Here is a 13,820-nt window from a genome sequence, read left to right as displayed (position 1 = left end):
AACAGGTCTTGCCGGATGCATCATGCGTGGTGCGTCGCTTCCTCTTCGGGATCGGACTAAACAGGTCTCTCACGATATCTCCTTATATATCATCAGATTCAAACTATCTTATAACCATCCTTACTAGCACTAAACATTATCATATTTAAAGCACAAGTTATCCTTAGCCTTCGCTTGGCATTGGAACGGTTTCTGTAAAATACTTATTCGTTTTAATTTTAACAATAGTTCGTTAAGTGAGTGTCTTTTTCAATGAAATTGTACTAGTCCTATATCCTAATCCTGAAAGGAATTGGTAGCCTCTAGCTCCCCTCTATACCTATCGCACCCGTGCCACACATTTCATGCTAGATTTTTTTTTTTGGCTTTTCTCTAAAAAAGTCAGAAGTTATTCAAATGACTAGCTTTTAATTCTGATTTCTAGTAATTTTTAGCTGGCTGAGAAAGGCTGTAAGAAGTTTTTTTTTGTTTTTAAGTGTGTAAGAAACTAAAAATTTATTATAAAAACCAATAATTAAATTTCAACTATCACAACTATTTCCTAGACCAGTTAAAAGATCTGAAGCTATAACCTATCCTAAAGGGGCCTTCGTTTCTTGCGGAACGTCGATGGTTGGGCCTGCTTTTATTTTGCGGGTGTTCCTCTGCATCGCCTCTTCCGCCCAGGGTTCGCAAATTCGACGGTTACCGAGCAAAAATCGCGATAACCGGCCATCTCGGTCCGGCTCGGTTTCAGAAACCAAACAGTAACTGAATTTAAATTAAAAAATTCGAAAAAATAAAAGAATTAAAAAAATCAAAAACAAATCTTAAAAAAACTAGACATAATTGTAAGACCTTCTATGAATTTTTTTAAAAAAATAATGTCGTTTGCACCATATTCTATAGGGAGAAAGTTTGAAAAAAATGAAAAAAGTTGAAGCGTGCGGCTCAGTTATTAACTCATGTTAAGAAAAAATTTAACATGCAAACACATAGTTTTTTTTGTGTAGAACGTATCTTAAGAGAATCTTTAAAATTGATTTCACTTTATTTGGAGTTTTATTAATTTCTCTATGATTTTTACAAAGTTCACAAGCATAAAGTGAATATGTTAAGAAATAGCACTGTAATTAACTTTTTCATGTCTACTATTATTTTTTCTACGTAAATTATAGTATAAATAAACTAATAAAAGTGGTTTCACTAATTTTTTAGGTGTGATGGGTCAATTATGAATTAATCTAGTTGCAACATATTTACATAATCCTGCATGTTACAATAACTAATTTATGAGTTAATGTATTTTTAAAAGATATAGAATCATGTAATAAGACTAACAAAATTAGTTTCATGATTTTTAGATTAGTAAAGAGTAAACTATGCTTTTAACTTGGTTTAAAAAATACATTTTCTCACAGAAAATTTTGAACTTTTTTATGAGCAAAATACTTTTATCATGTAGATCATGTTACAAGGAAACCAAAAAATTTTATTTCACTTGATTTAAAGCTCAGATGAATTAGTTATTGATTTTATAAGATTGAGATAATTTTTAGATTTTTTGTTGAACTTCACTGAAAATCGAGAAAATCGCACGATAAATCGAGAAAATCGAGCGGTTATCGATAAAACCGAGCGGTTACCAACAATGCAGAAAATTCGAGAAACCGCTCGATAAATCGCAAAAACCGCTCAGTAACCGGTCCAATTCGACGGGTTACCGAGAGGCTAGAATCGCGATTTTTTTTTCTAAATTTCAAATTTATTCAAATGAATTTTGTCTGAAATTTTTTAAAAACTCAAACGGTTAACACGGTAATCGCGATTTTTCGGTTACCGCCGAAGCTCGATAACCGAACTCCGGTCGGTAACGTAAACCTTGCTTCCGCCTTGGGTTGCCTCTGGCCTGTCGATGGCTAGGCTTGGTTTTCGGCTGCGGGGGTTGGCCCGTCTCAGCTGCTCCGCCTCGGGTGCGAATGTAATGACCCAAATGAAGATCGGACACTCAGGATGCGTGGATACCGGTTTGCCATAGGATCTACGGCTCCTACTGCTTTACTTCTACCGTTGTGGTTATACTGTACCACGCGCAAAGTGCCGGACCTGTAACAGTTAAACCTGTTTTACCGGTTGTTTGCTTCTTGTTTAATTAGCGCTAATGCTGTAGTCAGATATGGATATAATCCGGTGATCTGAGGGGGAGAGGGCAATCTCGTTGTGGCTTTCTTGTACCAGAAACACAAAGTGATGGATGAACAGTAGAAATTCCTCTTCTGCCTCACTAAAATTCTCTGAGTTCTTGCTGTTCGTCCGAATTTTAACTCGATTCCTCTTAGATTTGTGACAGCGAAGTGTTGGAGATCGGTGGAAAATGGATAGGTGATATCCGTATTATCCGATATTCATATTTAGCCAATTATAAATATAGTAAGAAAAATATGTATCCGGTAAATCTCTTACAAAAATGGTGGTGGTCACAACCCCTTCCGTGTATACATTGATAGTCAGATACGATATGGATATATTTGAATTCGTTTCTCAAATATGAATATGGATATTCGAATCTATTTTCCCAGAAATAGATATGTATATGGATAATATTCGTATCTGAATATGCAGAAATAAAGTTCTATTGTTTTATGTTGTTCTCTCACTTAATTCTTTCGATTGTATCTATTATTTTACTATTTAATATTGTACCATATATATTATAGTGATAAATCTGACCCTTTCATCTCCCATCCAACGGTCTAAAATCATGGTGTTGTATTAAAAGTGACTCTTTGTTTTAAGGTATGATCAATCCATTAAAAATGAAGTTTCTTGTGTTTAATTGTTATCATGCTCGTATCAAATAAATTTATCATTTCACAATTTATCGTTAAAGTTGTAAGATATTCGCACACGATTGAATCTAGTACGTATTTGAATGCAGATTCATATTTGAATTATCTAATTTGTATTCGCATTCGAGGATATTTGAATTTATATTCATATTAAAATATAAATATTGATATGAAAAATAGACTATTCGGTTCGTATCTAATCCTATTTCACTATATTGGGGATCCAAACACGAGGTGTTGCGAGTGCGTCTTCTTGGGTTCCCGCGCCGCCACCCTGGTCCTCTTTCCCTCGGTTTCTCTGGTGTGGAGCGTGGTGTTCTTGGCTGTGGAATGGGTCTGGTCTTAGGTTTCCTCTCTTGCTCCTCATCATGTTGGTTCGATTGGCAAGGCCGGTTCCATTTGCTCACGCGTCTGCACCATCGCCCTACGGTGCCGTCCTGGTGGGGAATGTGCGTCGTCGTCGTTCGGTCCTTCGGTGCTGTGGCTTTAATTTGAGAACAATGTGCAATGGTTTTTCTTGTGCACTAGACAATACAACCGGAAGCAATGATTTTTTGATTTTTCTTACTGGAATGGTTTTACAGTTTATCAGAACCGCATCCTTACTTACGTTCCAGGGGAAAAGAATTGCAATGGTTTTTCTTGTGCACTAGAAAATACAACCGGAAGCCAATTACAGGTGAAGAAAATTACTAAGCCTCCAAACAGGCCCTGAGGAGACGAGAAAGTCGAGGCGGAAGCTACGGTGTACGAATAGTCCACGTGTCGCATGTTAACTATGCTGCTGCTTTGAGATTAGTGCTGCCCTCATCATTTGTCGACAGAAGAATGCAAACATCATGGAATACATGGGATCTTATCTACACTGCACCACTTGCGGACCTCAGCACCTCACACAATACACACCCCACTCTCTTCATATGGAGGTATCGAAAACGAAATTTTATGAGATTTAGTCTCACAGAAAAACTCTCTTATACATATCATGTGTCCTCCTACTTCTTCTTAGTTGCATGTGCCAGCTGTTAGATCATGAAAAGACGGTATAGATCAGAATCTCGTAGAAAATCTTTCGGTGAATGATCCTATAGAATTCACTTCCGAGATACCGAGGTAGCGATCGAGCAATTTTATTAGAAGGCACACCACACGGCATTGTCCAGCCTATAAATTTTGATCAGACAAAACAGCTTCGATTATTTTGCTCCCACGCATGAACAGCTCATCCCAGCAAATCTGCGGCGATTGATTTCTCGCAACCGGAAGCTCGAAGCAAAATGCCAACGTTTACGGCATTCCATTACACTTCTGATCTAACCTTCACATCACAATGCACCAAATTTGTCAGCATACCGATGATGATGATGATGATGATGATATAGGTGGCTTCTCCTGTGGGCTTGCAGCTCGCTTCTCTTCGGGACGGCGCCTGTATTTTCAGGGGGATTTTTGTTTTCCTTGTCGCCTCCCGGAGGAGAACCAAGAACACAAGCCAGTGGGTCCTCCATCAGGTCTCCAAATGATCTCTGCAAAAATAAATATGAACGGAAAAAATGTATAGAGAACAAAGTAAGGATGCGGTTCTGACAAACTGTAAAATTAGCAGTAAACTAGTAACTCACTATGTATACAGTTGCTTGTCTGGAAATTGATTGAACAGATCATCGAAGCTGCTAGCTTCTATTTCCTTCACTCTTTCCACAAAGGCGCTGTCGATATACGAATGTCGATATACGAACGGCGTGGGTGCCACCTGAAAAGCGTTCTATCCTGATGCAGATCATCGAACAGATGCTCAGCAAAATAGTGCATTTTAACAGCTTCAACCAGATATTTATCATCGCTATGCTTAGTGAGTATTATGTTAATGAAGCAAGTAAAAAAGAAGTGTGATGTCAATGAAACAAGTAGTTGGTTGGAAAACCTGACACTAAAATAACGAATCACTGTTTAACAAACCACACATGCTAGCTAGCTCTGTCCTCATGCGCTTCTTTTCGGTGTTCAAAACCACTGCAGCACGAGAACGTGCGAATAGCACGGTGGTAAGATCTCTAGGTGTGAGACTACCAATCAGAGCTCGAATTATGTTTCTTGCAAAAAAAAGTCCCTTGTTGTATGTTTTCTGTAGTCGTGACGTGGTCGCTCAGCGATAGTATGCAAGTTGTAGCCGACTTTCAAGATCTTTTCTCGACCTTAATACAGTACATTCAAGATGTTTCTCTCTTTGGGTCGAATTTTTTTTTTTAAACCACTGCAGCACAGGCACGTGCGGTTGCATGATAGATCACCTTTCCCATCATAAAAGCACAGCCTGAAATGTAGCTTCATAAATTTGCATTTCCACTGAAGAAGATGAAATTTTGATTTGTGAACACCAAAGTAACATCGAAGAGTCAAAGTGTCCAATAATTTATAAGGTACTGCCCAAGGTTCATTTTACCTTTCCCAGACCTGAAGGCAGGTTTTTTTTAATTCTAAAGTTGGAGCATGTTAATGAAACTCAATGGAGTGATGAGATAATTTCCTTCACCAAAAACCTTCCCCGATTGACAGAACGTCCCGCTACTGACACTTGAAAAGGCAGCTTTGAATGGTTTAATCCATTGTTGGGTTAACTAAATAGCTATATACCTTTTCTTTTCAACTATACATGAAGCTTTGATACTTGATTTTATAAAGCTTGGCTGTGCCTTTGCATGGCATTGTTAATATGCAGGGGATCGCTAACAGGTTCAGCTGCCTTGGGTTTTACCAGCAGATAAGCCGAACCTTGTTAATCCATGCATAGGTTGAAGTCCAGCCAATTTAGTTCCCGAATAACAGAATATATGTAAGCATGTCTTTGACACCCATAGCAATCTATGTAAATTTATTACTTGATTACAGGTTTAAAGCCCTTGCGACTTTCCTCCTGCCAGTTTCGTCAAGGAAAAAGAAAAAAATCCACATCGTTAGTTCCTATTCTCTTCCCGCCCTCTCTGTCTATTGAAAAAAAAATCCACACTTAAGCCAGGTGAGCTTTAACTAAGGTTCTATTAAAAAAAGATATATGAAGTCCCGAAAGATACAAGCTTCACTCATTATTCATCTATCTGGTTATTTACAAAAAAGAGTCATGCATTATAGATAAATGCTTCACCATTATATTGATAACCTAATAGTAAATAATCCTGTAACATGCAATAAACAAAATAACAGGTTGGAGCCATCATTTGTCGCCTTTTGTATCGGTTTGGAACCATCATCTTCAAGAAATGTGTTTTTTTAAACAATGCAAACATTTACAGTATTCTGCCACACTTCTGATGTACGCATTACAAGCAGCAAACTTGTCAGCATATCCATGATGATGATTACGCCAGTGACTTTTCCTGCGGTTTCGCAGCTCCCTTCGCTTCAGGACAGCACCTGTGTTTTTAGAGAGATTGTGGCTTTCCATGTCCCTTCCTGGAGCCCCGAGCATGCAAGCCAGCGGGGCATCCATGAGGTCTCCAAATGATCCCTGCAAGTGGAAATATGCAAGGGAAAAAACATGAGTCATCTTGCTACAAAATATTCTGAATTTTGACAAACTGTAAAATTAGTAGCAACTCACAATGTTTACAGTTGTTTGTCTAGAATTTGATCTGTCCTCATCGTCGGAGCTATTAACTTCATTTTCTATTTCCTTCATCCTTTCCACAAAAGCGTTGTCAATATATTAATGGCGTGGGTGCCACCTGAAAAATGGTCGATCTTGATGCAAATCATTGAACAAATGCTCAGCAAAGAAGAGCCTTATACAGCTTCAACCAGTGGTTTATCATCGCTATGCTTAGTCAGTATTTTGTTGATTAAGCAAGTAATGAAGGAATTATGTAATGAGACAAGGAGTTAGTTGGAACACCTGATATTAAAAAGTGAATCAAATTTAACAAACCACACATGTTAACCAGTTCCATCTTCATGTGGTCCTCATTGTCATTGTTCAAAACAACTTCAGCACACAAGCGTGAAGTTAAATAATACACGAACTTTCCTGTGATGAAAGAACCACCTGAAATACAGCTTAAATAAATTAGCATTTCCAGTAAAAAGGATTAAACTTGGATGCATGAGCAACAAAGAGTCAATGCATCTAAACAGTGGCATACCTATGACTGGCTGTAACTATTCCTAGAAGAGTAGCCAATCTGCTTCCTTCAAAATTTGAACGTTGGAATAACAAAACTACCTTTCATGCGGTGCCCATCAATAAAGTATTAGTTGGGAATTAGTAATAAGGATAAATAATTTCCATGTTAATTGGGTTGGTTCTTTGTAGATATATATATTCCATATATTAGATTTCCTAATTTTCAAAATTGTTTCTAAGGGGTCAACTTGAGCCAACCATATAAAAGGGATAGCCTTTTTTCCATTATGAATCAAGCAAGAATGATTAATTAGTCTTTCTCTCGCCTAAAGTTCTTGCACCGCAGCTTACAGTCTATTTGCCCTTTACAACACCCCAATCACCTTCAAGTCATGTTGTTTGGCCTTTGTCTGTATGACAGTTGTTCCATTATGAAATAATGTTCACACCACACTAGTGTTACTACCCTGACACCTGAGTCGTGAAAGAAAGTTTGCCGAACTTCACACCCGAATCAGAGTCGGATTCTGAAACCCATGTTCATTTCCAAGTAACATTTCTCATGTTCAATTATTATTATTATTTTCAACAAATCAACACCTGAATCTATAAGTAACATTTCTCATGTTCAATTATTATTATTATTTTCAACAAATCAACACCTGAATCTATAACAACACCCGCGTGGCCATGGCTGTGTCCAAGAAACACTGCAACAAGCTAGCAGGCCTGAATATGCTCACAAAATTTTTGCATATATATGGGATCACTACCAGGTTGAATAGCCTTGAGATTTACCATCAACTGCGCCAAACCTTATTGATCCATGCAAAGCAGCAAAGGTCGAAGCATAATGACCACAGGAAATCTATGTCCTACACAACAGAATATATGTAAGCATCTGTTTGATACCCATGGAAAGCCCTTGCAAGGAAAAATTAACAATGATAGTTTTTTTTTTTAACGGCAACAATGACAGTTTTGCAACTCTATTTTATACAACATGATTGCATCAAAGGTAACACAAATGCGATGACTCCCTCACTACGTCTCTCTCAACCAATAATTGCACCGGCCATATGTAAACTCATACATAGACAACTATACATTTGTTTCCATTTATTTGTATGGAAACATGTTTTACTTGCTTAAAAAGTACATATTTACAATATATGTCCAGCCCTGGTGATAGCTAAGATTAATATTTAATAGTATAGCCCATTTTTTCATAAACTAAGCCATAATGCTCTAATGTAACAAATTCAAGGTGGTTGGTGAGCAAGCATAGGGTAGGCATGCAAATATATATCCTTGAAAATAAATAACAAAGGCAGAATATAACATTATTTTCCTCAACGAGCACACTTGATAACAACAAAAATAACAACACTTATAGTGCAACCCACAGTAAAAGAGTTTACAAAATCACCGTACTAAGCATAAGGGACAATGAATTGTCTTCCATTTTGGTTAGAAACACTGTTCATAAGATGACAAATGGCTCTTTAGAAACTGGAAAAGGGCTACTCTTTTCTTCAAATTTCTAATAGAGAAAAGTGTCACTATCCACAAGTACATTTGAGCTTTACATATCCTCAACAACATTTTGGTAATCTGACATACTGAAATTTACCACATATTGTACTATAAAACTGTGTAATTAGAATTTATGACCTCACATCATAGCCTTAAGTGTTAAATGTATAGGTAGTCCACACAATCCGAAAGGCACATGTAGCAAATTATGAATGTCAAAAATACAGGTAGAATCTACGAAGGAGAGGTGGGCTTAGTCTGGTTTGGTTCGTCTATACACAAAGTTTTGTGAAAAATGCCCTATATCTATTTCCATCTAATGTTTAGAAAATAGCATTACTAGAACCACTGGTTTTGACCTTTGAGTAAGAAAATGTCATATAGCAATAGCTAAATAGACATCCAGTGCCCATAGCTCCCATAATAGATGTTCTGTCTAGCCAAATTCTACCAACACATCGTGCTATGCGTTAAGAGCGGGTTTGGACCAGATAATATCATAAATGTCTAACGGTATTAGAGTACAATTTACCAGACACATCTCCTACCTAGTGGCAATAGCTCGTGGTGTAATAACGCACTGCACATTTTTCATTTTTTTGTTAGGAGAATCTTCCTCATGTATCACGATTTTAAAACAATGCAAAACGTTCCCATGATCAAGGAGAATTGGTGGGTAGGTGTACCTATGCTGAGAGCTTCAGTGCGGCGACCACGATGAGGTCCCCTTTTGCAACCGTGCTGAAAATCCAAAGTTTGACCTCCTCCGCTCGAGTCATGTCGCCCTACAAGATTAGCAGCATGCCCCTAATCAAGGAAAAAAACCCACCACGGACAAGAACAAGAACGCCAATTTTGGTGGGCGGGAGATGGGGAGACTCCTCGCGAACGAGAGGCTTACCTTGGTCCGCATGGAGTACTCCAGATCTTGCATCACCTCCCCCTGCCACATTAGCGATACAAAACCCCGTTAATGTAATAGGAGAACCACACCAAGAACGGGGGAAGGGGATCCTGGGAATAGTAGGTAGGGCGTATCTTGGGAGCAATCCGGTGAACCTTGCCAAGTAGGTGGGCGATGCAACCCCTCAGATCCTGCAGCAGCGCCACCACCACCATGGCACCATCTCTCTCTCTCTCTCTCTCTCTGTGTTCGTAGGGTTTAGTGGAAAATGGAGCAAGGAGGAGAGGATGAAGATGAACTGGAGGCTCTTCGTTTTCCATGGACCGTTTGGTGCTATTGGGCTCAATTGCTCTCTGCTCTGCTATTGGACCGAATTTGTCGCCTTGTTCGGCTGTGAGCCTGAGCCCAGTTAGCTTTGAGATTCGTGCATGCAGGAAACGAGCGGTGATGATTATCTCTTCCTCCCATCACCCTCCTTACAAGCGATGGTTGCGGGTGGTGGGCGGGGTGATAGGATAGGAGAGGTTAGTGAAGGGCGGGGAGAAAAAGGTGACAACAAAGGGATGACGCAGCGAGGTGGCATGGGCGTCACCGGTGGTGGAATGGGAAGCGGTGGATGGTACGTGGGGCGAAGGCGGGGACAACAAGGTTGACTCTTATGGTACAGTCATGTCATTTTACTAGAAGCATGATATTCTAGTTCTTGATAGGGTTAGGTTTTATATTGATTTTATTTGATCTCCTAGAAACTTTAGTTAGACATCACTACCAATATGATATCTTTAGTGTTGCTGTTGATCAATAGCTACAAGAGCAGGTTCAGTGAACAAACAATAGGGCTCCTAATTTTGTGTAACTTTCTAGATCCAAGGAACTCATATTGATCATTCAAAATTGATGATGTCTATCTTCTAGCAACGAAATTTTATTCTTCTGGTTTTTAAGAATAAGAGGGGATTAACTTTAGGTATCAATTGGAACTCTGAGCTAGATGTGCTATGGAATTCAGAGTTTTAGAATTTATCAACTGACTGGAGGAGACCACTGAGGTGATGCTGAATGTCAGGTGGAGGCACCACGACGAACCGCGAGGCGGCGCCGGCGTCCCCGCCGATGTTGACATTCTTGGTGACGACAACATCGCACCATATTGTGAAACTGTCATTTCTGAGATGTTTTGACTTCTCGAGGATTTCTCTCTTCACGAAACAGCGGAAGCTCCAACCATCATCAGCACAGAATTTTGTGAGTTTCCCTTGCATCGACGAGCAGTGACGTGTCTTGCTTCCGAGCCTGATCAACGAAGCTAAACCCATACTGCGTGTTGGAAACTTTGGTAACCAAACAGGTAGGCCCTCGGAACCCAAAGTGACTTGAAGGGTGGATGGATTCAAGTGGATGGAAACGCACAGAAAGGGAGGAATAATTCACTGGTATTAATGTCACATGTTTTTTCAGCTACAATTACGTTCTATTTATAAGTCGTACCTATTCGTTTTTTATTACAGATTACAATATTACTCCTCTAACTGCTATATTCTAGCTATATTCGTGGTTATTTTGGTACTATGCCTGATGCACCTAGCTTATTTACAATCTTGCCCTTCGTCGTCTTCGGTTGCCAGCAGCGGTCCTCCCTTCGCTTGGGCTCTTCATGTTTGAGCATGGCCATCTTCATGACCTCCATGTCACATTGCCTCACAAGCTTGTCCATTATCATCTTCTTTACTCAGCCTATCAATGCTCTTCCCTGAAATTTATTATCCAGGTTAACAAATTCAGTACCCTGCTGAAATGCAAAACAAAGGTACATACTTAAAATTGCCAAGCCATTTTGGACCGATCCTACATAGTGATTAAGAACTTCAGATTTCAGACAATATGAACAACACCAATCATTCAACAATAAGCAAGACATGTAACGGTTGAAGTACCCAACTCAGAGCACGAGTTCTGATGCATGCCACGGATGGGGGAGGAGCTAGGGGAAAAGAGTGGCCGGGTTACTACCGTACCTGGTTAGGGCAGCATGGCGGCCATCAAGGTGTGGAGAGGTCGACGAAGGGTTGCGGGGTGCCACCGAGTGGTGGAGGCGGGTGGATTTGTAGTGGAGCGGGTGGATCTGCAGAGGGGATGAGCAGGGCGAGTGGATCTGCAGAGGAGATGGACGAATTTGTGGATTGAAGTTGTGGAGGAAGTCGATTCATGGTGGAGACCGGTAGAGCTCCAGCAACCGGTCGGATCTTGTCGGCACAAAAGAGGGGAACAAGGGGAGGGAGAGGGAGATTTATATCAACTATACTCACCTGCTCCACCTTCAATGTCCAAGAGCTGACGGTCGCCCCGGTAGCGAAGGCCATAATGAGGCAGAGAAGAAAGTAGTAGCGGTTGCCGCCACCGGCCCCCCTCCAGGCAAAAACTATTAGCTAAAACAAAGCTAAACTAAACTAGTCACATGGGTGAAACAGGCATTGCTGGCCCCCCACCCACACGCTACCAGTGAGCTCGCTAGAGGGGTGGGGAGGGGCCGGATCTGAGGAGTCTTTTGGCTCGATGGAAGGGAAACGAGGTAGTCAAACCAGCCTTCCCCTCTCGAACCAGTACGATGTATCTATGTTGTAGCAGAGCGAGTTGATGGCTAGGGTTATGTGGGAAGCAGAGGAGAAGGGAGACAGAGGAGGTGGAGGAGGCAGAGGAGAAGGGAGGCAGAGGAGAATTGTTTCTTGTTATTTTTCGGAAGGTTCTATCTTAGAGTTGTTTGTAATAATATTTACACAGATGATTCCATAAAAAAATCTATACTGAGACGTTCTATTATATTATTTATGTAGTAGTGATGGGTAGCCGAGGCAGATGGCGACAACCTGCTGTTTCAAAGGATACACCGGCGAATGACATGGCCCTGATTAGATCCAGTACTGATCGAAGATGCAAGGATGGTATTGCTCGTGAGCTGGCAAACGTAGTACTGTACTGGGAAAACTAGAACTCTGGATGGAGAGCCTATATGTATACATGCCATGGTATATATACACGTGCAGTTCTGCTTAAAGAGGACGCGTTCCCACGTCCCGGGCTCCCGGGCTCCCAGGTCGACGCCGTCTTGTTCAGCTCACATTTTGGAAACACTGCGATCTACGAGTTGAGATCCCAAACGCCCGTCACAAATGCATGCGTGGAGGAAAAAGAAAAGTCATGAGCTGTCTCCGTCTCCTCGAGAGCTGAGACTGTAATTGCTTCGACTCCTCAAGAGTTGATGACACAAGAGTCGCTTCAGTGCAGTGCAGTCCTGTTTTTTTTTTTATTTGAGAGGTTCAGTCCAGAATTATATTGATGACTCTCGATGGCCGTGAATCAACGACAACCAAACCCGGAGGCGTTTCCTCAACGGCTTGGGCTAAACTAGTCCCGGGCTGCCCCGGGTCAGGTGCAGCCCGGTCAGATTGAGGTTTATTCGGTAAAAAAATTTCTGATTTAAATATTTTTGAATAGTGATTTTATAGGGAAGTGATTTTATCATCGAAAATGATTCTTTAGAATAAAAAATATAGAGAAAATAATTCTATGTGAAAAATAAATCAGAAGAAACTGTTTTCTAACACCCTAGCTCAACGTGCTCAACGTCGGCGCCCTCGCTCTCTCGCACAGCCTCTCCCCGCGAGCTGTCGCTGGTCGTACGTTGCGTATCTACCCACCGCTGCAAGCACGCAGTCGCCGGTTCCTCGTTCGCGCTGGCCTTTTCGTCTCCGGCAGCGAGCCGAGTACACATAGGTCCGATCACACGGCTCGGAATTTCTCGTCTCACACGATTTCAGAGTCGTAAAAAATATTGGTCACAGATAATCATCTGATTATCTTCGATGGTCTAGAACTGTGTGTGATAACACTTTTAAATTATGTGCATCATTCCTTCTCTGACCTAAAGTAGCAAACTGGGTCGGTCACACAAAGATTGTGTTTGGTTGATTCTCTTGGCCCAATTTCATTGGCTGAAAGCGCAGTGCTTTCTTTTTAATCCTTCTCGTCAACTTTTGCATTGAGCTGCTTCTGTTCTTTTCTTTACATTCCACTATGTTTGGCCCATACCTTTAAGTATTATCTAAGGGTTCAAATTTTATTCTGACATCTTTTTTATGGCATAGTTAACCCGCTGCTCCTTTTCCCAAATGTTGGCAACCATATCAAAGAAATCATCGCATACTATCCAAAGCAGTTTGGATTTGAACATAGGCTGATTGCCACAATGAGAGGCAGCTAGCACTTGTATTAAGCAAGGGGAATTGAAGTGTTTCCTATAAAATATCAACAAAAATCATGTGAAATTCGTGGCGTTGTAAACCCTCAAGGCAATCATGTAGGATTTCTCAAAAGGTAAAACATATTCCAATGAAGGCGTTACGATTTGGACCAAAGGATGGCCAACCCTTTGTAACAT

At 40.5% G+C, this 13,820-nt stretch overlaps 1 long non-coding RNA gene and 1 pseudogene across 5 annotated transcripts; both read right to left on the bottom strand.

The window, feature by feature from the left end:
• Positions 1 to 4,153: 4,153 nt before the first annotated feature.
• Positions 4,154 to 5,617, bottom strand: LOC133903139 (uncharacterized; annotated as a pseudogene).
• Positions 5,618 to 5,976: 359 nt separating this feature from the next.
• On the bottom strand, positions 5,977 to 9,698 carry LOC133902988 (uncharacterized). Of its 5 annotated transcripts, none has more exons than XR_009907177.1 (7): positions 9,541 to 9,698; positions 9,383 to 9,424; positions 9,168 to 9,266; positions 6,965 to 7,820; positions 6,718 to 6,867; positions 6,427 to 6,550; positions 5,977 to 6,333 (listed from the first exon to the last, which is right to left on the bottom strand). It is a non-coding gene; the product is annotated as an uncharacterized LOC133902988 (long non-coding RNA). The 5 variants fall into 5 exon arrangements; XR_009907178.1 differs by having other exon boundaries at positions 6,427 to 6,867; positions 6,965 to 7,545; positions 7,608 to 7,820; XR_009907175.1 differs by having other exon boundaries at positions 6,427 to 6,867.
• Positions 9,699 to 13,820: the final 4,122 nt, after the last annotated feature.

Source organism: Phragmites australis, chromosome 21 (assembly GCF_958298935.1).
Source record: "Phragmites australis chromosome 21, lpPhrAust1.1, whole genome shotgun sequence".
NCBI classification, from domain to species: Eukaryota; Viridiplantae; Streptophyta; class Magnoliopsida; order Poales; family Poaceae; genus Phragmites; species Phragmites australis.
The sequence above is the reverse complement of the archived record's forward strand: the minus strand, read 5'-3'. Positions and strand labels throughout refer to the sequence as shown.